The sequence below is a fragment of the Triturus cristatus genome, chromosome 11 (genome assembly GCF_964204655.1).
Source record: "Triturus cristatus chromosome 11, aTriCri1.1, whole genome shotgun sequence".
NCBI lineage: Eukaryota > Metazoa > Chordata > Amphibia > Caudata > Salamandridae > Triturus > Triturus cristatus.
Genome location: NC_140594.1, coordinates 817,620,626 through 817,646,756, shown reverse-complemented (window position 1 = coordinate 817,646,756; position 26,131 = coordinate 817,620,626).

The window sequence follows — 26,131 nt, the reverse complement described above, 5'->3', positions numbered from 1 at the left end:
AAATGACTCTAAACACACTCATTTTTGTTCCAAAAGTGATAATTCACATGCAATAGTCATTTACAGTCAAAAAATTAAAAATTAAAAAATTTACATTTCTGACCATCTGGAGAAGGTTCGACAGGTCCCGGGTCATCGTTTTTCATCAGAAAATTGATTTTTTTGACTGTAGAAAAATTGATTCAAGATGTCACTTGGATTGTGCCTCATGTTGAATAACTACTTTTTAAAGCCTCAATGTGACCAAAATTGCCATTTTTACAGACTTTTTCTCCTACTCAGAAGCTTCTATTTCTACCAATTTCAGGCATTAAAATGACTCTAAACACACTTATTTTTGTTCCAAAAGTGATAATTCACAGGCAATAGTCATTTACAGTCAAAAAATTAAAAATTAAAAAATTACCATTTCTGACCATCTGGAGAAGGTTCGACATGTCATCGTCTTTCATGAAAAAATTTTTTTTTTTGACTGTAGAAAAATTGACTCAAAATGTCATTTGGATTGTGCCTCATGTTGAATAACTACTTTTTAAAGCCTCAATGTGACCAAAATTGCCATTTTTGCAGGCTTTTTCTCCTACTCAGAAGCTTCTATTTCGACCAATTTCAGGCATTAAAATGACTCTAAACGCACTTATTTTTGTTCCAAAAGTGATAATTCACATGCAATAGTCATTCACAGTCAAAAAATTTAAAATGAAACAATTACCATTTCTGACCATCTGGAGAAGGTTCGACAGGTCATCATTTTTCATCAGAAAATTTATTTTTTTGACTGTAGAAAAATTGACTCAAAATGTCATTTGGATTGTGCCTCATGTTGAATAACTACTTTTTAAAGCCTCAATGTGACCAAAATTGCCATTTTTACAGACTTTTTCTCCTACTCAGAAGCTTCTATTTCGACCAATTTCAGGCATTAAAATGACTTTAAACACACTTATTTGTGTTCCAAAAGTGATAATTCACATGCAATAGTCATTTACAGTCAAAAAATAAAAAATAAAAAAAAGAACATTTCTGACCACCCGGAGAAAGTTCAACAGGTCCCGGGTCATCTTTTTTCATCAGAAAATTGATTTTTTGGACTGTAGAAAAATTGATTCAAAATTTCACTTGGATTGTGCCTCATAGTGAATAACTACTTTTTAAAGACTCAATGTGACCAAAATTGCCATTTTTACAGACTTTTTCTCCTACTCAGAAGCTTCTATTTCAGGCATTAAAATTACTCTTAACACACTTATTTTTGTTCCAAAAGTGATAATTCACATGCAATAGTCATTTACAGTCAAAAAATAAAAAATTTACATTTCTGACCATCTGGAGAAGGTTCGACAGGTCACGGGTCATCGTTTTTCATAAGAAAATTGATTTTTTGGACTGTAGAAAAATTGACTTAAAATGTCATTCGGATTGTGCCTCATGTTGAATAACTATTTTTTAAAGCCTCAATGTGAACAAAATTGCCATTTTTACAGACTTTTTCTCCTACTCAGAAGCTTCTATTTCTACCAATTTCAGGCATTAAAATGACTCTAAACACACTTATTTTTGTTCCAAAAGTGATAATTCACAGGCAATAGTCATTTACAGTCAAAAAATTAAAAACTAAAAAATTACCATTTCTGACCATCTGGAGAAGGTTCGACAGGAAACGGGTCATCGTTTTTCATCAGAAAATTGATTTTTGGGACCGTAGAAAAATTGACTCAAAAAGTCATTTGGATTGTGCCTCATGTTGAATAACTACTTTTTAAAGCCTCAATGTGACCAAATTGCCATTTTTACAGACTTTTTCTCCTACTCATAAGCTTTTATTTTGTCCAATTTCAGGCATTAAAATGACTTTAAACACACTTATTTTTATTCCAAAAGTGATAATTCACATGCAATAGTCATTTACAGTCAAAAAATTAAAAATTAAAAAAATACCAATTCTGACCATCTTGAGAAAGTTCAACAGGTCCCGGGTCATCGTTTTTCATCAGAAAATTTATTTTTTTGACTGTAGAAAAATTGATTCAAAATGTCACTTGGATTGTGCCTCATGTTGAATATCTACTTTTTAAAGCCTCAATGTGACCAAAATTGCCATTTTTGCAGACTTTTTCTCCTACTCAGAAGCTTCTATTGCGACCAATTTCAGCCATTAAAATGACTCTAAACACACTTATTTTTGTTCCAAAAGTGATAATTCACATGCAATAGTCATTTACAGTCAAAAACATTAAACATTCAAAAATTACCATTTCTGACCATCTGGAGAAAGTTCGACAGGGCCCGGGTCATCGTTTTTCATCAGAAAATTGATTTTTTTGACTGTAGAAAAATTGATTCAAAATTTCACTTGGATTGTGCCTCATGTTGAATAACTACTTTTTAAAGCCTCAATGTGACCAAAATTGCCATTTTTACAGACTTTTTCTCCTACTCAGAAGCTTCTATTTCGACCAATTTCAGGCATTAAAATGACTTTAAACACACTTATTTTTGTTCCAAAAGTGATAATTCACATGCAATAGTCATTTACAGTCAAAAAACTTAAACATTCAAACATTACCATTTCTGACCATCTGGAGAAGGTTCGACAGGTCGCGGGTCATCGTTTTTCATCAGAAAATTGATTTTTTGGACTGTAGAAAAATTGATTCAAAATGTCACTTGGATTGTGCCTCATGTTGAATAACTACTTTTTAAAGCCTCAATGTGACCAAAATTGCCATTTTTACAGACTTTTTCTCCTACTCAGAAGCTTCTATTTCGACCAATTTCAGGCATTAAAATGACTTTAAACACACTTATTTTTGTTCCAAAAGTGATAATTCACATGCAATAATCATTTACAGTCAAAAAATTAAACTCAGAAAAATTACCATTTCTGACCATCTGGAGAAGGTTCGACAGGTCGCGGGTCATCGTTTTTCATCAGAAAATTGATTTTTTGGACTGTAGAAAAATTGATTCAAAATGTCACTTGGATTGTGCCTCATGTTGAATAACTACTTTTTAAAGCCTCAATGTGACCAAAATTGCCATTTTTACAGACTTTTCTCCTACTCAGAAGCTTCTATTTCGACCAATTTCATGCATTAAAATGACTTTAAACACACTTATTTTTGTTCCAAAAGTGATAATTCACATGCAATAGTCATTTACAGTCAAAAAATTAAAAATTAAAAAAATACCATTTCTGACCATCTGGAGAAAGTTCAACAGGTCCCGGGTCATCGTTTTTCATCAGAAAATTGATTTTTTTGACTGTAGAAAAATTGATTCAAAATGTCACTTGGATTGTGCCTCATGTTGAATAACTACTTTTTAAAGCCTCAATGTGACCAAAATTGCCATTTTTACAGACTTTTTCGCCTACTCAGAAGCTTCTATTACAACCAATTTCAGGCATTAAAACGACTCTAAACACACTTATTTTAGTTCCAAAAGTGATAATTCACATACAATAGTCATTTAAAGTCAAAAAACTTAAACATTAAAAAATTACCATTTCTGACCATCTGGAGAAGGTTCGACGGGTCCCGGGTCATCGTTTTTCATCAGAAAATTGATTTTTTTGACTGTAGAAAAATTGATTCAAAATGTCACTTGGATTGTGCCTCATGTTGAATAACTACTTTTTAAAGCCTCAATGTGACCAAAATTGCCATTTTTACAGACTTTTTCTCCTACTCAGAAGCTTCTATTTCGACCAATTTCAGGCATTAAAATGACTTTAAACACACTTATTTGTGTTCCAAAAGTGATAATTCACATGCAATAGTCATTTACAGTCAAAAAATCAAAAATAAAAAAAAAGAACATTTCTGACCATCTGGAGAAAGTTCAACAGGTCCTGGGTCATCGTTTTTCATCAGAAAATTGATTTTTGGGACTGTAGAAAAATTGATTCAAAATGTCACTTGGATTGTGCCTCATGTTGAATAACTACTTTTTAAAGACTCAATGTGACCAAAATTGCCATTTTTACAGACTTTTTCTCCTACTCAGAAGCTTCTATTTCAGGCATTAAAATGACTCTAAACACACTTATTTTTGTTCCAAAAGTGATAATTCACATGCAATAGTCATTTACAGTCAAAAAATAAAAAAATAAAAAATGTACATTTCTGACCATCTGGAGAAGGTTCGACAGGTCCCGGGTCATCGTTTTTCATCGGAAAATTGATTTTTTTGACTGTAGAAAAATTGATTCAAAATGTCACTTGGATTGTGCCTCATGTTGAATAACTACTTTTTAAAGCCTCAATGTGACCAAAATTGCCATTTTTACAGACTTTTTCTCCTACTCAGAAGCTTCTATTTCGACCAATTTCAGGCATTAAAATGACTTTTAACACACTTATTTTTGTTCCAAAAGCGAGAATTCACATGCAATAATCATTTACAGTCAAAAAATTAAACTTAAAAGAAATACCATTTCTGACCATCTGGAGAAAGTTTAACAGGTCCCGGGTCATCGATTTTCATCAGAAAATTGATTTTTTTGACTGTATAAAAATTGATTCAAAATGTCACTTAGATTGTGCCTCATGTTGAATAACTACTTATTAAAGCCTCAATGTGACCAAAATTGCCATTTTTACAGACTTTTTCTCCTACTCAGAGGCTTCTATTTTGACCAATTTCTGGCATTAAAATGACTCTAAACACACTTATTTTTGTTCCAAAAGTGATAATTGACATGCAATAATCATTTACAATAAAAAAATTAAACTTAAAATAATTACCATTTCTGACCATCTGGAGAAAGTTCAACAGGTCCCGGGACATCGTTTTTCATCAGAAAATTGATTGTTTTGACTGTAGAAAAATTGATTCAAAATGTCACTTGGATTGTGCTTCATGTTGAATAACTACTTTTTAAAACCTCAATGTGATCAAAATTTCCATTTTTACAGACTTTTCTCCTACTCAGAAGCTTCTATTTCGACCAATTTCAGGCATTAAAATGACTCTAAACACACTTATTTTTGTTCCAAAAGTGATAATTCACATGCAATAGTCATTTACAGTCCAAAAATTAAACATTAAAAATTACCATTTCTGACCATCTGGAGAAAGTTCAACAGGTCCCGGGTCATTGTTTTTCATCAGAAAATTGATTTTTTTGACTGTAGAAAACTTGATTCAAAATGTCAGTTGGATTGTGCCTCATGTTGAATAACTACTTTTTAAAGCCTCAATGTGACCAAAATTACCATTTTTACAGACTTTTTCTCCTACTAAGAAGCTTCTATTTCGACCAATTTCAGGCATTAAAATGACTCTAAACACACTTATTTTTGTTCCAAAAGTGATAATTCACATGCAATAATCATTTACAGTCAAAAAATTAAACTTAGAAAAATTACCATTTCTGACCATCTGGAGAAGGTTCGACAGGTCCCGAGTCATCGTTTTTCATCAGAAAATTGATTTTTTTGACTGTAGAAAAATTGATTCAAAATGTCACTTGGATTGTGCCTCATGTTGAATAACTACTTTTTAAAGCCTCAATGTGACCAAAATTGCCATTTTTACAGACTTTTTCTCCTACTCAGAAGCTTCCATTTCGACCAATTTCAGGCATTAAAATGACTTTAAAAACACTTATTTTTGTTCCAAAAGTGATAATTCACATGCAATAGTCATTTACAGTCAAAAAATTAAAAATTAAAAAATTAACATTTCTGACCATCTGGAGAAGGTTCGACAGGTCCCGGGTCATCGTTTTTCATCAGAAAATTGATTTTTTTGACTGTAGAAAAATTGATTCAAAATGTCACTTGGATTGTGCCTCATGTTGAATAACTACTTTTTAAAGCCTCAATGTGACCAAAATTGCCATTTTTACAGACTTTTTCTCCTACTCAGAGGCTTCTATTTTGACCAATTTCTGGCATTAAAATGACTCTAAACACACTCATGTTTGTTCCAAAAGTGATAATTCACATGCAATAGTCATTTACAGTCAAAAAATTAAAAATTAAAAAATTTACATTTCTGACCATCTGGAGAAGGTTCGACAGGTCCCGGGTCATCGTTTTTCATCAGAAAAGTGATTTTTTTGACTGTAGAAAAATTGATTCAAAATGTCACTTGGATTGTGCCTCATGTTGAATAACTACTTTTTAAAGCCTCAATGTGACCAAAATTGCCATTTTTACAGACTTTTTCTCCTACTCAGAAGCTTCTATTTCGACCAATTTCAGGCATTAAAATGACTTTAAACACACTTATTTGTGTTCCAAAAGTGATAATTCACATGCAATAGTCATTTACAGTCAAAAAATCAAAAATAAAAAAAAAGAACATTTCTGACCATCTGGAGAAAGTTCAACAGGTCCTGGGTCATCGTTTTTCATCAGAAAATTGATTTTTGGGACTGTAGAAAAATTGATTCAAAATGTCACTTGGATTGTGCCTCATGTTGAATAACTACTTTTTAAAGACTCAATGTGACCAAAATTGCCATTTTTACAGACTTTTTCTCCTACTCAGAAGCTTCTATTTCAGGCATTAAAATGACTCTAAACACACTTATTTTTGTTCCAAAAGTGATAATTCACATGCAATAGTCATTTACAGTCAAAAAATAAAAAAATAAAAAATGTACATTTCTGACCATCTGGAGAAGGTTCGACAGGTCCCGGGTCATCGTTTTTCATCGGAAAATTGATTTTTTTGACTGTAGAAAAATTGATTCAAAATGTCACGTGGATTGTGCCTCATGTTGAATAACTACTTTTTAAATCCTCAATGTGACCAAAATTGCCATTTTTACAGACTTTTTCTCCTACTCAGAAGCTTCTATTTCGACCAATTTCAGGCATTAAAATGACTTTAAACACACTTATTTTTGTTCCAAAAGTGATAATTCACATGCAATAGTCATTTACAGTCAAAAAACTTAAACATTCAAACATTACCATTTCTGACCATCTGGAGAAGGTTCGACAGGTCGCGGGTCATCGTTTTTCATCAGAAAATTGATTTTTTTGAATGTAGAAAAATTGATTCAAAATGTCACTTGGATTGTGCCTCATGTTGAATAACTACTTTTTAAAGCCTCAATGTGACCAAAATTGCCATTTTTACAGACTTTTTCGCCTACTCAGAAGCTTCTATTACAACCAATTTCAGGCATTAAAACGACTCTAAACACACTTATTTTAGTTCCAAAAGTGATAATTCACATACAATAGTCATTTAAAGTCAAAAAACTTAAACATTAAAAAATTACCATTTCTGACCATCTGGAGAAGGTTCGACGGGTCCCGGGTCATCGTTTTTCATCAGAAAATTGATTTTTTTGACTGTAGAAAAATTGATTCAAAATGTCACTTGGATTGTGCCTCATGTTGAATAACTACTTTTTAAAGCCTCAATGTGACCAAAATTGCCATTTTTACAGACTTTTTCTCCTACTCAGAAGCTTCTATTTCGACCAATTTCAGGCATTAAAATGACTTTAAACACACTTATTTGTGTTCCAAAAGTGATAATTCACATGCAATAGTCATTTACAGTCAAAAAACTTAAACATTCAAACATTACCATTTCTGACCATCTGGAGAAGGTTCGACAGGTCGCGGGTCATCGTTTTTCATCAGAAAATTGATTTTTTGGACTGTAGAACAATTGATTCAAAATGTCACTTGGATTGTGCCTCATGTTGAATAACTACTTTTTAAAGCCTCAATGTGACCAAAATTGCCATTTTTACAGACTTTTTCGCCTACTCAGAAGCTTCTATTACAACCAATTTCAGGCATTAAAACGACTCTAAACACACTTATTTTAGTTCCAAAAGTGATAATTCACATACAATAGTCATTTAAAGTCAAAAAACTTAAAAATTAAAAAATTACCATTTCTGACCATCTGGAGAAGGTTCGACGGGTCCCGGGTCATCGTTTTTCATCAGAAAATTGATTTTTTTGACTGTAGAAAAATTGATTCAAAATGTCACTTGGATTGTGCCTCATGTTGAATAACTACTTTTTAAAGCCTCAATGTGACCAAAATTGCCATTTTTACAGACTTTTTCTCCTACTCAGAAGCTTCTATTTCGACCAATTTCAGGCATTAAAATGACTTTAAACACACTTATTTGTGTTCCAAAAGTGATAATTCACATGCAATAGTCATTTACAGTCAAAAAATCAAAAATAAAAAAAAAGAACATTTCTGACCATCTGGAGAAAGTTCAACAGGTCCTGGGTCATCGTTTTTCATCAGAAAATTGATTTTTGGGACTGTAGAAAAATTGATTCAAAATGTCACTTGGATTGTGCCTCATGTTGAATAACTACTTTTTAAAGACTCAATGTGACCAAAATTGCCATTTTTACAGACTTTTTCTCCTACTCAGAAGCTTCTATTTCAGGCATTAAAATGACTCTAAACACACTTATTTTTGTTCCAAAAGTGATAATTCACATGCAATAGTCATTTACAGTCAAAAAATAAAAAAATAAAAAATGTACATTTCTGACCATCTGGAGAAGGTTCGACAGGTCCCGGGTCATCGTTTTTCATCGGAAAATTGATTTTTTTGACTGTAGAAAAATTGATTCAAAATGTCACTTGGATTGTGCCTCATGTTGAATAACTACTTTTTAAAGACTCAATGTGACCAAAATTGCCATTTTTACAGACTTTTTCTCCTACTCAGAAGCTTCTATTTCAGGCATTAAAATGACTCTAAACACACTTATTTTTGTTCCAAAAGTGATAATTCACATGCAATAGTCATTTACAGTCAAAAAATAAAAAAATAAAAAATGTACATTTCTGACCATCTGGAGAAGGTTCGACAGGTCCCGGGTCATCGTTTTTCATCGGAAAATTGATTTTTTTGACTGTAGAAAAATTGATTCAAAATGTCACTTGGATTGTGCCTCATGTTGAATAACTACTTTTTAAAGCCTCAATGTGACCAAAATTGCCATTTTTACAGACTTTTTCTCCTACTCAGAAGCTTCTATTTCGACCAATTTCAGGCATTAAAATGACTTTAAACACACTTATTTTTGTTCCAAAAGTGATAATTCACATGCAATAGTCATTTACAGTCAAAAAACTTAAACATTCAAACATTACCATTTCTGACCATCTGGAGAAGGTTCGACAGGTCGCGGGTCATCGTTTTTCATCAGAAAATTGATTTTTTGGACTGTAGAAAAATTGATTCAAAATGTCACTTGGATTGTACCTCATGTTGAATAACTACTTTTTAAAGCCTCAATGTGACCAAAATTGCCATTTTTACAGACTTTTTCGCCTACTCAGAAGCTTCTATTACAACCAATTTCAGGCATTAAAACGACTCTAAACACACTTATTTTAGTTCCAAAAGTGATAATTCACATACAATAGTCATTTAAAGTCAAAAAACTTAAACATTAAAAAATTACCATTTCTGACCATCTGGAGAAGGTTCGACGGGTCCCGGGTCATCGTTTTTCATCAGAAAATTGATTTTTTTGACTGTAGAAAAATTGATTCAAAATGTCACTTGGATTGTGCCTCATGTTGAATAACTACTTTTTAAAGCCTCAATGTGACCAAAATTGCCATTTTTACAGACTTTTTCTCCTACTCAGAAGCTTCTATTTCGACCAATTTCAGGCATTAAAATGACTTTAAACACACTTATTTGTGTTCCAAAAGTGATAATTCACATGCAATAGTCATTTACAGTCAAAAAATCAAAAATAAAAAAAAAGAACATTTCTGACCATCTGGAGAAAGTTCAACAGGTCCTGGGTCATCGTTTTTCATCAGAAAATTGATTTTTGGGACTGTAGAAAAATTGATTCAAAATGTCACTTGGATTGTGCCTCATGTTGAATAACTACTTTTTAAAGACTCAATGTGACCAAAATTGCCATTTTTACAGACTTTTTCTCCTACTCAGAAGCTTCTATTTCGACCAATTTCAGGCATTAAAATGACTTTAAACACACTTATTTGTGTTCCAAAAGTGATAATTCACATGCAATAGTCATTTACAGTCAAAAAACTTAAACATTCAAACATTACCATTTCTGACCATCTGGAGAAGGTTCGACAGGTCGCGGGTCATCGTTTTTCATCAGAAAATTGATTTTTTGGACTGTAGAACAATTGATTCAAAATGTCACTTGGATTGTGCCTCATGTTGAATAACTACTTTTTAAAGCCTCAATGTGACCAAAATTGCCATTTTTACAGACTTTTTCGCCTACTCAGAAGCTTCTATTACAACCAATTTCAGGCATTAAAACGACTCTAAACACACTTATTTTAGTTCCAAAAGTGATAATTCACATACAATAGTCATTTAAAGTCAAAAAACTTAAAAATTAAAAAATTACCATTTCTGACCATCTGGAGAAGGTTCGACGGGTCCCGGGTCATCGTTTTTCATCAGAAAATTGATTTTTTTGACTGTAGAAAAATTGATTCAAAATGTCACTTGGATTGTGCCTCATGTTGAATAACTACTTTTTAAAGCCTCAATGTGACCAAAATTGCCATTTTTACAGACTTTTTCTCCTACTCAGAGGCTTCTATTTTGACCAATTTCTGGCATTAAAATGACTCTAAACACACTCATGTTTGTTCCAAAAGTGATAATTCACATGCAATAGTCATTTACAGTCAAAAAATTAAAAATTAAAAAATTTACATTTCTGACCATCTGGAGAAGGTTCGACAGGTCCCGGGTCATCGTTTTTCATCAGAAAAGTGATTTTTTTGACTGTAGAAAAATTGATTCAAAATGTCACTTGGATTGTGCCTCATGTTGAATAACTACTTTTTAAAGCCTCAATGTGACCAAAATTGCCATTTTTACAGACTTTTTCTCCTACTCAGAAGCTTCTATTTCGACCAATTTCAGGCATTAAAATGACTTTAAAAACACTTATTTTTGTTCCAAAAGTGATAATTCACATGCAATAGTCATTTACAGTCAAAAAATTAAAAATTAAAAAATTAACATTTCTGACCATCTGGAGAAGGTTCGACAGGTCCCGGGTCATCGTTTTTCATCAGAAAATTGATTTTTTTGACTGTAGAAAAATTGATTCAAAATGTCACTTGGATTGTGCCTCATGTTGAATAACTACTTTTTAAAGCCTCAATGTGACCAAAATTGCCATTTTTACAGACTTTTTCTCCTACTCAGAAGCTTCTATTTCGACCAATTTCAGGCATTAAAATGACTTTAAACACACTTATTTTTGTTCCAAAAGTGATAATTCACATGCAATAGTCATTTACAGTCAAAAAACTTAAACATTCAAACATTACCATTTCTGACCATCTGGAGAAGGTTCGACAGGTCGCGGGTCATCGTTTTTCATCAGAAAATTGATTTTTTGGACTGTAGAAAAATTGATTCAAAATGTCACTTGGATTGTACCTCATGTTGAATAACTACTTTTTAAAGCCTCAATGTGACCAAAATTGCCATTTTTACAGACTTTTTCGCCTACTCAGAAGCTTCTATTACAACCAATTTCAGGCATTAAAACGACTCTAAACACACTTATTTTAGTTCCAAAAGTGATAATTCACATACAATAGTCATTTAAAGTCAAAAAACTTAAACATTAAAAAATTACCATTTCTGACCATCTGGAGAAGGTTCGACGGGTCCCGGGTCATCGTTTTTCATCAGAAAATTGATTTTTTTGACTGTAGAAAAATTGATTCAAAATGTCACTTGGATTGTGCCTCATGTTGAATAACTACTTTTTAAAGCCTCAATGTGACCAAAATTGCCATTTTTACAGACTTTTTCTCCTACTCAGAAGCTTCTATTTCGACCAATTTCAGGCATTAAAATGACTTTAAACACACTTATTTGTGTTCCAAAAGTGATAATTCACATGCAATAGTCATTTACAGTCAAAAAATCAAAAATAAAAAAAAAGAACATTTCTGACCATCTGGAGAAAGTTCAACAGGTCCTGGGTCATCGTTTTTCATCAGAAAATTGATTTTTGGGACTGTAGAAAAATTGATTCAAAATGTCACTTGGATTGTGCCTCATGTTGAATAACTACTTTTTAAAGACTCAATGTGACCAAAATTGCCATTTTTACAGACTTTTTCTCCTACTCAGAAGCTTCTATTTCAGGCATTAAAATGACTCTAAACACACTTATTTTTGTTCCAAAAGTGATAATTCACATGCAATAGTCATTTACAGTCAAAAAATAAAAAAATAAAAAATGTACATTTCTGACCATCTGGAGAAGGTTCGACAGGTCCCGGGTCATCGTTTTTCATCGGAAAATTGATTTTTTTGACTGTAGAAAAATTGATTCAAAATGTCACTTGGATTGTGCCTCATGTTGAATAACTACTTTTTAAAGCCTCAATGTGACCAAAATTGCCATTTTTACAGACTTTTTCTCCTACTCAGAAGCTTCTATTTCGACCAATTTCAGGCATTAAAATGACTTTTAACACACTTATTTTTGTTCCAAAAGCGAGAATTCACATGCAATAATCATTTACAGTCAAAAAATTAAACTTAAAAGAAATACCATTTCTGACCATCTGGAGAAAGTTTAACAGGTCCCGGGTCATCGATTTTCATCAGAAAATTGATTTTTTTGACTGTATAAAAATTGATTCAAAATGTCACTTAGATTGTGCCTCATGTTGAATAACTACTTATTAAAGCCTCAATGTGACCAAAATTGCCATTTTTACAGACTTTTTCTCCTACTCAGAGGCTTCTATTTTGACCAATTTCTGGCATTAAAATGACTCTAAACACACTTATTTTTGTTCCAAAAGTGATAATTGACATGCAATAATCATTTACAATAAAAAAATTAAACTTAAAATAATTACCATTTCTGACCATCTGGAGAAAGTTCAACAGGTCCCGGGACATCGTTTTTCATCAGAAAATTGATTGTTTTGACTGTAGAAAAATTGATTCAAAATGTCACTTGGATTGTGCTTCATGTTGAATAACTACTTTTTAAAACCTCAATGTGATCAAAATTTCCATTTTTACAGACTTTTCTCCTACTCAGAAGCTTCTATTTCGACCAATTTCAGGCATTAAAATGACTCTAAACACACTTATTTTTGTTCCAAAAGTGATAATTCACATGCAATAGTCATTTACAGTCCAAAAATTAAACATTAAAAATTACCATTTCTGACCATCTGGAGAAAGTTCAACAGGTCCCGGGTCATTGTTTTTCATCAGAAAATTGATTTTTTTGACTGTAGAAAACTTGATTCAAAATGTCAGTTGGATTGTGCCTCATGTTGAATAACTACTTTTTAAAGCCTCAATGTGACCAAAATTACCATTTTTACAGACTTTTTCTCCTACTAAGAAGCTTCTATTTCGACCAATTTCAGGCATTAAAATGACTCTAAACACACTTATTTTTGTTCCAAAAGTGATAATTCACATGCAATAATCATTTACAGTCAAAAAATTAAACTTAGAAAAATTACCATTTCTGACCATCTGGAGAAGGTTCGACAGGTCCCGAGTCATCGTTTTTCATCAGAAAATTGATTTTTTTGACTGTAGAAAAATTGATTCAAAATGTCACTTGGATTGTGGCTCATGTTGAATAACTACTTTTTAAAGCCTCAATGTGACCAAAATTGCCATTTTTACAGACTTTTTCTCCTACTCAGAAGCTTCCATTTCGACCAATTTCAGGCATTAAAATGACTTTAAAAACACTTATTTTTGTTCCAAAAGTGATAATTCACATGCAATAGTCATTTACAGTCAAAAAATTAAAAATTAAAAAATTAACATTTCTGACCATCTGGAGAAGGTTCGACAGGTCCCGGGTCATCGTTTTTCATCAGAAAATTGATTTTTTTGACTGTAGAAAAATTGATTCAAAATGTCACTTGGATTGTGCCTCATGTTGAATAACTACTTTTTAAAGCCTCAATGTGACCAAAATTGCCATTTTTACAGACTTTTTCTCCTACTCAGAGGCTTCTATTTTGACCAATTTCTGGCATTAAAATGACTCTAAACACACTCATTTTTGTTCCAAAAGTGATAATTCACATGCAATAGTCATTTACAGTCAAAAAATTAAAAATTAAAAAATTTACATTTCTGACCATCTGGAGAAGGTTCGACAGGTCCCGGGTCATCGTTTTTCATCAGAAAAGTGATTTTTTTGACTGTAGAAAAATTGATTCAAAATGTCACTTGGATTGTGCCTCATGTTGAATAACTACTTTTTAAAGCCTCAATGTGACCAAAATTGCCATTTTTACAGACTTTTTCTCCTACTCAGAAGCTTCTATTTCGACCAATTTCAGGCATTAAAATGACTTTAAACACACTTATTTGTGTTCCAAAAGTGATAATTCACATGCAATAGTCATTTACAGTCAAAAAATCAAAAATAAAAAAAAAGAACATTTCTGACCATCTGGAGAAAGTTCAACAGGTCCTGGGTCATCGTTTTTCATCAGAAAATTGATTTTTGGGACTGTAGAAAAATTGATTCAAAATGTCACTTGGATTGTGCCTCATGTTGAATAACTACTTTTTAAAGACTCAATGTGACCAAAATTGCCATTTTTACAGACTTTTTCTCCTACTCAGAAGCTTCTATTTCAGGCATTAAAATGACTCTAAACACACTTATTTTTGTTCCAAAAGTGATAATTCACATGCAATAGTCATTTACAGTCAAAAAATAAAAAAATAAAAAATGTACATTTCTGACCATCTGGAGAAGGTTCGACAGGTCCCGGGTCATCGTTTTTCATCGGAAAATTGATTTTTTTGACTGTAGAAAAATTGATTCAAAATGTCACGTGGATTGTGCCTCATGTTGAATAACTACTTTTTAAAGCCTCAATGTGACCAAAATTGCCATTTTTACAGACTTTTTCTCCTACTCAGAAGCTTCTATTTCGACCAATTTCAGGCATTAAAATGACTTTAAACACACTTATTTTTGTTCCAAAAGTGATAATTCACATGCAATAGTCATTTACAGTCAAAAAACTTAAACATTCAAACATTACCATTTCTGACCATCTGGAGAAGGTTCGACAGGTCGCGGGTCATCGTTTTTCATCAGAAAATTGATTTTTTTGACTGTAGAAAAATTGATTCAAAATGTCACTTGGATTGTGCCTCATGTTGAATAACTACTTTTTAAAGCCTCAATGTGACCAAAATTGCCATTTTTACAGACTTTTCTCCTACTCAGAAGCTTCTATTTCGACCAATTTCATGCATTAAAATGACTTTAAACACACTTATTTTTGTTCCAAAAGTGATAATTCACATGCAATAGTCATTTACAGTCAAAAAATTAAAAATTAAAAAAATACCATTTCTGACCATCTGGAGAAAGTTCAACAGGTCCCGGGTCATCGTTTTTCATCAGAAAATTGATTTTTTTGACTGTAGAAAAATTGATTCAAAATGTCACTTGGATTGTGCCTCATGTTGAATAACTACTTTTTAAAGCCTCAATGTGACCAAAATTGCCATTTTTACAGACTTTTTCGCCTACTCAGAAGCTTCTATTACAACCAATTTCAGGCATTAAAACGACTCTAAACACACTTATTTTAGTTCCAAAAGTGATAATTCACATACAATAGTCATTTAAAGTCAAAAAACTTAAACATTAAAAAATTACCATTTCTGACCATCTGGAGAAGGTTCGACGGGTCCCGGGTCATCGTTTTTCATCAGAAAATTGATTTTTTTGACTGTAGAAAAATTGATTCAAAATGTCACTTGGATTGTGCCTCATGTTGAATAACTACTTTTTAAAGCCTCAATGTGACCAAAATTGCCATTTTTACAGACTTTTTCTCCTACTCAGAAGCTTCTATTTCGACCAATTTCAGGCATTAAAATGACTTTAAACACACTTATTTGTGTTCCAAAAGTGATAATTCACATGCAATAGTCATTTACAGTCAAAAAACTTAAACATTCAAACATTACCATTTCTGACCATCTGGAGAAGGTTCGACAGGTCGCGGGTCATCGTTTTTCATCAGAAAATTGATTTTTTGGACTGTAGAACAATTGATTCAAAATGTCACTTGGATTGTGCCTCATGTTGAATAACTACTTTTTAAAGCCTCAATGTGACCAAAATTGCCATTTTTACAGACTTTTCTCCTACTCAGAAGCTTCTATTTCGACCAATTTCATGCATTAAAATGACTTTAAACACACTTATTTTTGTTCCAAAAGTGATAATTCACATGCAATAGTCATTTACAGTCAAAAAATTAAAAATTAAAAAAATACCATTTCTGACCATCTGGAGAAAGTTCAACAGGTCCCGGGTCATCGTTTTTCATCAGAAAATTGATTTTTTTGACTGTAGAAAAATTGATTCAAAATGTCACTTGGATTGTGCCTCATGTTGAATAACTACTTTTTAAAGCCTCAATGTGACCAAAATTGCCATTTTTACAGACTTTTTCGCCTACTCAGAAGCTTCTATTACAACCAATTTCAGGCATTAAAACGACTCTAAACACACTTATTTTAGTTCCAAAAGTGATAATTCACATACAATAGTCATTTAAAGTCAAAAAACTTAAAAATTAAAAAATTACCATTTCTGACCATCTGGAGAAGGTTCGACGGGTCCCGGGTCATCGTTTTTCATCAGAAAATTGATTTTTTTGACTGTAGAAAAATTGATTCAAAATGTCACTTGGATTGTGCCTCATGTTGAATAACTACTTTTTAAAGCCTCAATGTGACCAAAATTGCCATTTTTACAGACTTTTTCTCCTACTCAGAAGCTTCTATTTCGACCAATTTCAAGCATTAAAATGACTTTAAACACACTTATTTGTGTTCCAAAAGTGATAATTCACATGCAATAGTCATTTACAGTCAAAAAATCAAAAATAAAAAAAAAGAACATTTCTGACCATCTGGAGAAAGTTCAACAGGTCCTGGGTCATCGTTTTTCATCAGAAAATTGATTTTTGGGACTGTAGAAAAATTGATTCAAAATGTCACTTGGATTGTGCCTCATGTTGAATAACTACTTTTTAAAGACTCAATGTGACCAAAATTGCCATTTTTACAGACTTTTTCTCCTACTCAGAAGCTTCTATTTCAGGCATTAAAATGACTCTAAACACACTTATTTTTGTTCCAAAAGTGATAATTCACATGCAATAGTCATTTACAGTCAAAAAATAAAAAAATAAAAAATGTACATTTCTGACCATCTGGAGAAGGTTCGACAGGTCCCGGGTCATCGTTTTTCATCGGAAAATTGATTTTTTTGACTGTAGAAAAATTGATTCAAAATGTCACTTGGATTGTGCCTCATGTTGAATAACTACTTTTTAAAGACTCAATGTGACCAAAATTGCCATTTTTACAGACTTTTTCTCCTACTCAGAAGCTTCTATTTCAGGCATTAAAATGACTCTAAACACACTCATTTTTGTTCCAAAAGTGATAATTCACATGCAATAGTCATTTACAGTCAAAAAATAAAAAAATAAAAAATGTACATTTCTGACCATCTGGAGAAGGTTCGACAGGTCCCGGGTCATCGTTTTTCATCGGAAAATTGATTTTTTTGACTGTAGAAAAATTGATTCAAAATGTCACTTGGATTGTGCCTCATGTTGAATAACTACTTTTTAAAGCCTCAATGTGACCAAAATTGCCATTTTTACAGACTTTTTCTCCTACTCAGAAGCTTCTATTTCGACCAATTTCAGGCATTAAAATGACTTTAAACACACTTATTTTTGTTCCAAAAGTGATAATTCACATGCAATAGTCATTTACAGTCAAAAAACTTAAACATTCAAACATTACCATTTCTGACCATCTGGAGAAGGTTCGACAGGTCGCGGGTCATCGTTTTTCATCAGAAAATTGATTTTTTGGACTGTAGAAAAATTGATTCAAAATGTCACTTGGATTGTACCTCATGTTGAATAACTACTTTTTAAAGCCTCAATGTGACCAAAATTGCCATTTTTACAGACTTTTTCTCCTACTCAGAAGCTTCTATTTCGACCAATTTCAGGCATTAAAATGACTTTAAACACACTTATTTTTGTTCCAAAAGTGATAATTCACATGCAATAATCATTTACAGTCAAAAAATTAAACTCAGAAAAATTACCATTTCTGACCATCTGGAGAAGGTTCGACAGGTCGCGGGTCATCGTTTTTCATCAGAAAATTGATTTTTTGGACTGTAGAAAAATTGATTCAAAATGTCACTTGGATTGTGCCTCATGTTGAATAACTACTTTTTAAAGCCTCAATGTGACCAAAATTGCCATTTTTACAGACTTTTTCTCCTACTCAGAAGCTTCTATTTCGACCAATTTCAGGCATTAAAATGACTTTAAACACACTTATTTTTGTTCCAAAAGTGATAATTCACATGCAATAGTCATTTACAGTCAAAAAACTTAAACATTCAAACATTACCATTTCTGACCATCTGGAGAAGGTTCGACAGGTCGCGGGTCATCGTTTTTCATCAGAAAATTGATTTTTTGGACTGTAGAAAAATTGATTCAAAATGTCACTTGGATTGTACCTCATGTTGAATAACTACTTTTTAAAGCCTCAATGTGACCAAAATTGCCATTTTTACAGACTTTTTCTCCTACTCAGAAGCTTCTATTTCGACCAATTTCAGGCATTAAAATGACTTTAAACACACTTATTTTTGTTCCAAAAGTGATAATTCACATGCAATAATCATTTACAGTCAAAAAATTAAACTCAGAAAAATTACCATTTCTGACCATCTGGAGAAGGTTCGACAGGTCGCGGGTCATCGTTTTTCATCAGAAAATTGATTTTTTGGACTGTAGAAAAATTGATTCAAAATGTCACTTGGATTGTGCCTCATGTTGAATAACTACTTTTTAAAGCCTCAATGTGACCAAAATTGCCATTTTTACAGACTTTTCTCCTACTCAGAAGCTTCTATTTTGACCAATTTCATGCATTAAAATGACTTTAAACACACTTATTTTTGTTCCAAAAGTGATAATTCACATGCAATAGTCATTTACAGTCAAAAAATTAAAAATTAAAAAAATACCATTTCTGACCATCTGGAGAAAGTTCAACAGGTCCCGGGTCATCGTTTTTCATCAGAAAATTGATTTTTTTGACTGTAGAAAAATTGATTCAAAATGTCACTTGGATTGTGCCTCATGTTGAATAACTACTTTTTAAAGCCTCAATGTGACCAAAATTGCCATTTTTACAGACTTTTTCGCCTACTCAGAAGCTTCAATTACAACCAATTTCAGGCATTAAAACGACTCTAAACACACTTATTTTAGTTCCAAAAGTGATAATTCACATACAATAGTCATTTAAAGTCAAAAAACTTAAACATTAAAAAATTACCATTTCTGACCATCTGGAGAAGGTTCGACGGGTCCCGGGTCATCGTTTTTCATCAGAAAATTGATTTTTTTGACTGTAGAAAAATTGATTCAAAATGTCACTTGGATTGTGCCTCATGTTGAATAACTACTTTTTAAAGCCTCAATGTGACCAAAATTGCCATTTTTACAGACTTTTTCTCCTACTCAGAAGCTTCTATTTCGACCAATTTCAGGCATTAAAATGACTTTAAACACACTTATTTGTGTTCCAAAAGTGATAATTCACATGCAATAGTCATTTACAGTCAAAAAACTTAAACATTCAAACATTACCATTTCTGACCATCTGGAGAAGGTTCGACAGGTCGCGGGTCATCGTTTTTCATCAGAAAATTGATTTTTTGGACTGTAGAACAATTGATTCAAAATGTCACTTGGATTGTGCCTCATGTTGAATAACTACTTTTTAAAGCCTCAATGTGACCAAAATTGCCATTTTTACAGACTTTTCTCCTACTCAGAAGCTTCTATTTCGACCAATTTCATGCATTAAAATGACTTTAAACACACTTATTTTTGTTCCAAAAGTGATAATTCACATGCAATAGTCATTTACAGTCAAAAAATTAAAAATTAAAAAAATACCATTTCTGACCATCTGGAGAAAGTTCAACAGGTCCCGGGTCATCGTTTTTCATCAGAAAATTGATTTTTTTGACTGTAGAAAAATTGATTCAAAATGTCACTTGGATTGTGCCTCATGTTGAATAACTACTTTTTAAAGCCTCAATGTGACCAAAATTGCCATTTTTACAGACTTTTTCGCCTACTCAGAAGCTTCTATTACAACCAATTTCAGGCATTAAAACAACTCTAAACACACTTATTTTAGTTCCAAAAGTGATAATTCACATACAATAGTCATTTAAAGTCAAAAAACTTAAAAATTAAAAAATTACCATTTCTGACCATCTGGAGAAGGTTCGACGGGTCCCGGGTCATCGTTTTTCATCAGAAAATTGATTTTTTTGACTGTAGAAAAATTGATTCAAAATGTCACTTGGATTGTGCCTCATGTTGAATAACTACTTTTTAAAGCCTCAATGTGACCAAAATTGCCATTTTTACAGACTTTTTCTCCTACTCAGAAGCTTCTATTTCGACCAATTTCAGGCATTAAAATGACTTTAAACACACTTATTTGTGTTCCAAAAGTGATAATTCACATGCAATAGTCATTTACAGTCAAAAAATCAGAAATAAAAAAAAAGAACATTTCTGACCATCTGGAGAAAGTTCAACAGGTCCTGGGTCATCGTTTTTCATCAGAAAATTGATTTTTGGGACTGTAGAAAAATTGATTCAAAATGTCACTTGGATTGTGCCTCATGTTGAATAACTACTTTTTAAAGACTCAATGTGACCAAAATTGCCATTTTTACAGACTTTTTCTCCTACTCAGAAGCTTCTATTTCAGGCATTAAAATGACTCTAAACACACTTATTTTTGTTCCAAAAGTGATAATTCACATGCAATAGTCATTTACAGTCAAAAAATAAAAAAATAAAAAATGTACATTTCTGACCATCTGGAGAAGGTTCGACAGGTCCCGAGTCATCGTTTTTCATCGGAAAATTGATTTTTTTGACTGTAGAAAAATTGATTCAAAATGTCACTTGGATTGTGCCTCATGTTGAATAACTACTTTTTAAAGCCTCAATGTGACCAAAATTGCCATTTTTACAGACTTTTTCTCCTACTCAGAAGCTTCTATTTCGACCAATTTCAGGCATTAAAATGACTTTTAACACACTTATTTTTGTTCCAAAAGCGAGAATTCACATGCAATAATCATTTACAGTCAAAAAATTAAACTTAAAAGAAATACCATTTCTGACCATCTGGAGAAAGTTTAACAGGTCCCGGGTCATTGATTTTCATCAGAAAATTGATTTTTTTGACTGTATGAAAATTGATTCAAAATGTCACTTAGATTGTGCCTCATGTTGAATAACTACTTATTAAAGCCTCAATGTGACCAAAATTGCCATTTTTACAGACTTTTTCTCCTACTCAGAGGCTTCTATTTTGACCAATTTCTGGCATTAAAATGACTCTAAACACACTTATTTTTGTTCCAAAAGTGATAATTGACATGCAATAATCATTTACAATAAAAAAATTAAACTTAAAATAATTACCATTTCTGACCATCTGGAGAAAGTTCAACAGGTCCCGGGACATCGCTTTTCATCAGAAAATTGATTGTTTTGACTGTAGAAAAATTGATTCAAAATGTCACTTGGATTGTGCCTCATGTTGAATAACTACTTTTTAAAGCCTCAATGTGACCAAAATTGCCATTTTTACAGACTTTTCTCCTACTCAGAAGCTTCTATTTCGACCAATTTCAGGCATTAAAATGACTCTAAACACACTTATTTTTGTTCCAAAAGTGATAATTCACATGCAATAGTCATTTACAGTCCAAAAATTAAACATTAAAAATTACCATTTCTGACCATCTGGAGAAAGTTCAACAGGTCCCGGGTCATTGTTTTTCATCAGAAAATTGATTTTTTTGACTGTAGAAAAATTGATTCAAAATGTCACTTGGATTGTACCTCATGTTGAATAACTACTTTTTAAAGCCTCAATGTGACCAAAATTGCCATTTTTACAGACTTTTTCTCCTACTCAGAAGCTTCTATTTCGACCAATTTCAGGCATTAAAATGACTTTAAACACACTTATTTGTGTTCCAAAAGTGATAATTCACATGCAATAGTCATTTACAGTCAAAAAATAAAAAATAAAAAAAGAACATTTCTGACCATTTGGAGAAAGTTCAACAGGTCCCGGGTCATCGTTTTTCATCAGAAAATTGATTTTTTGGACTGTAGAAAAATTGATTCAAAATGTCACTTGGATTGTGCCTCATGTTGAATAACTACTTTTTAAAGACTCAATGTGACCAAAATTGCCATTTTTACATACTTTTTCTCTTACTCAGAAGCTTCTATTTCAGGCATTAAAATGACTAAACACACTTATTTTTGTTCCAAAAGTGATAATTCACATGCAATAGTCATTTACAGTCAAAAAATAAAAAATTAAAAAATGTACATTTCTGACCATCTGGAGAAGGTTCGACAGGTCCCGGGTCATCGTTTTTCATCAGAAAATTGATTTTTTTGACTGTAGAAAAATTGATTCAAAATGTCACTTGGATTGTGCCTCATGTTGAATAACTACTTTTTAAAGCCTCAATGTGACCAAAATTGCTATTTTTACAGACTTTTTCTCCTACTCAGAAGCTTCTATTTCGACCAATTCCAGGCATTAAAATGACTTTAAACACACTTATTTTTCCTCCAAAAGCGATAATTCACATGCAATAATCATTTACAGTCAAAAAATTAAACTTAAAAGAAATACCATTTCTGACCATCTGGAGAAAGTTCAACAGGTCCCGGGTCATCGATTTTCATCAGAAAATTGATTTTTTTGACTGTATAAAAATTGATTCAAAATGTCACTTAGATTGTGCCTCATGTTGAATAACTACTTATTAAAGCCTCAATGTGACCAAAATTGCCATTTTTACAGACTTTTTCTCCTACTCAGAGGCTTCTATTTTGACCAATTTCTGGCATTAAAATGACTCTAAACACACTTATTTTTGTTCCAAAAGTGATAATTCACATGCAATAGTCATTTACAGTCAAAAAAAAAAAAAAACAATTTACATTTCTGACCATCTGGAGAAGGTTCGACAGGTCCCGGGTCATCGTTTTTCATCAGAAAATTGATTTTTTTGACTGTAGAAAAATTGATTCAAAATTTCACTTGGATTGTGCCTCATAGTGAATAACTACTTTTTAAAGACTCAATGTGACCAAAATTGCCATTTTTACAGACTTTTTCTCCTACTCAGAAGCTTCTATTTCAGGCATTAAAATGACTCTAAACACACCTATTTTTGTTCCAAAAGTGATAATTCACATGCAATAGTCATTTACAGTCAAAAAATAAAAATTAAAAAATTAACATTTCTGACCATCTGGAGAAGGTTCGACAGGTCCCGGGTCATCGTTTTTCATCAGAAAATTGATTTTTTTGACTGTAGAAAAATTGATTCAAAATTTCACTTGGATTGTGCCTCATAGTGAATAACTACTTTTTAAAGACTCAATGTGACCAAAATTGCCATTTTTACAGACTTTTTCTCCTACTCAGAAGCTTCTATTTCAGGCATTAAAATGACTCTAAACACACCTATTTTTGTTCCAAAAGTGATAATTCACATGCAATAGTCATTTACAGACAAAAAATAAACAATTAAAAAATTTACATTTCTGACCATCTGGAGAAGGTTCGACAGGTCCCGGGTCATCGTTTTTCATCAGAAAATTGATTTTTTGGACTGTAGAAAAATTGATTCAAAATGTCACTTGGATTGTGCCTCATGTTGAATAACTACTTTTTAAAGCCTCAATGTGACCAAAATTGCCATTTTTACAGACTTTTTCTCCTACTCAGAAGCTTCTATTTCGACCAATTTCAGGCATTAAAATGACTTTAAACACACTTATTTTTGTTCCAAAAGTGATAATTCACATGCAATAGTCATTTACAGTCAAAAAACTTAAACATTCAAACATTACCATTTCTGACCATCTGGAGAAGGTTCGACAGGTCGCGGGTCATCGTTTTTCATCAGAAAATTGATGTTTTGGACTGTAGAAAAATTGATTCAAAATGTCACTTGGATTGTGCCTCATGTTGAATAACTACTTTTTAAAGCCTCAATGTGACCAAAATTGCCATTTTTACAGACTTTTTCTCCTACTCAGAAGCTTCTATTTCGACCAATTTCAGGCATTAAAATGACTTTAAACACACTTATTTGTGTTCCAAAAGTGATAATTCACATGCAATAGTCATTTACAGTCAAAAAATCAAAAATAAAAAAAAAGAACATTTCTGACCATCTGGAGAAAGTTCAACAGGTCCTGGGTCATCGTTTTTCATCAGAAAATTGATTTTTTGGACTGTAGAAAAATTGATTCAAAATGTCACTTGGATTGTGCCTCATGTTGAATAACTACTTTTTAAAGACTCAATGTGACCAAAATTGCCATTTTTACAGACTTTTTCTCCTACTCAGAAGCTTCTATTTCAGGCATTAAAATGACTCTAAACACACTTATTTTTGTTCCAAAAGTGATAATTCACATGCAATAGTCATTTACAGTCAAAAAATAAAAAATTTAAAAATGTACATTTCTGACCATTTGGAGAAGGTTCGACAGGTCCCGGGTCATCGTTTTTCATCAGAAAATTGATTTTTTTGACTGTAGAAAAATTGATTCAAAATGTCACTTGGATTGTGCCTCATGTTGACTAACTACTTTTTAAAGCCTCAATGTGACCAAAATTGCCATTTTTACAGACTTTTTCTCCTACTCAGAAGCTTCTATTTCGACCAATTTCAGGCATTAAAATGACTTTAAACACACTTATTTTTGTTCCAAAAGCGAGAATTCACATGCAATAATCATTTACAGTCAAAAAATTAAACTTAAAAGAAATACCATTTCTGACCATCTGGAGAAAGTTCAACAGGTCCCGGGTCATCGATTTTCATCAGAAAATTGATTTTTTTGACTGTATAAAAATTGATTCAAAATGTCACTTAGATTGTGCCTCATGTTGAATAACTACTTATTAAAGCCTCAATGTGACCAAAATTGCCATTTTTACAGACTTTTTCTCCCACTCAGAGGCTTCTATTTTGACCAATTTCTGGCATTAAAATGACTCTAAACACACTTATTTTTGTTCCAAAAGTGATAATTGACATGCAATAATCATTTACAATAAAAAAATTAAACTTAAAATAATTACCATTTCTGACCATCTGGAGAAAGTTCAACAGGTCCCGGGTCATCGTTTTTCATCAGAAAATTGATTGTTTTGACTGTAGAAAAATTGATTCAAAATGTCACTTGGATTGTGCCTCATATTGAATAACTACTTTTTAAAGCCTCAATGTGACCAAAATTGCCATTTTTACAGACTTTTCTCCTACTCAGAAGCTTCTATTTCGACCAATTTCAGGCATTAAAATGACTCTAAACACACTTATTTTTGTTCCAAAAGTGATAATTCACATGCAATAGTCATTTACAGTCCAAAAATTAAACATTAAAAATTACCATTTCTGACCATCTGGAGAAAGTTCAACAGGTCCCGGGTCATTGTTTTTCATCAGAAAATTGATTTTTTTGACTGTAGAAAACTTGATTCAAAATGTCACTTGGATTGTGCCTCATGTTGAATAACTACTTTTTAAAGCCTCAATGTGACCAAAATTACCATTTTTACAGACTTTTTCTCCTACTAAGAAGCTTCTATTTCGACCAATTTCAGGCATTAAAATGACTCTAAACACACTTATTTGTGTTCCAAAAGTGATAATTCACATGCAATATTCATTTACAGTCAAAAAATTAAACTTAGAAAAATTACCATTTCTGACCATCTGGAGAAGGTTCGACAGGTCCCGGGTCATCGTTTTTCATCAGAAAATTGATTTTTTTGACTGTAGAAAAATTGATTCAAAATGTCACTTGGATTGTGCCTCATGTTGAATAACTACTTTTTAAAGCCTCAATGTGACCAAAATTGCCATTTTTACAGACTTTTTCTCCGACTCAGAAGCTTCTATTTCGACCAATT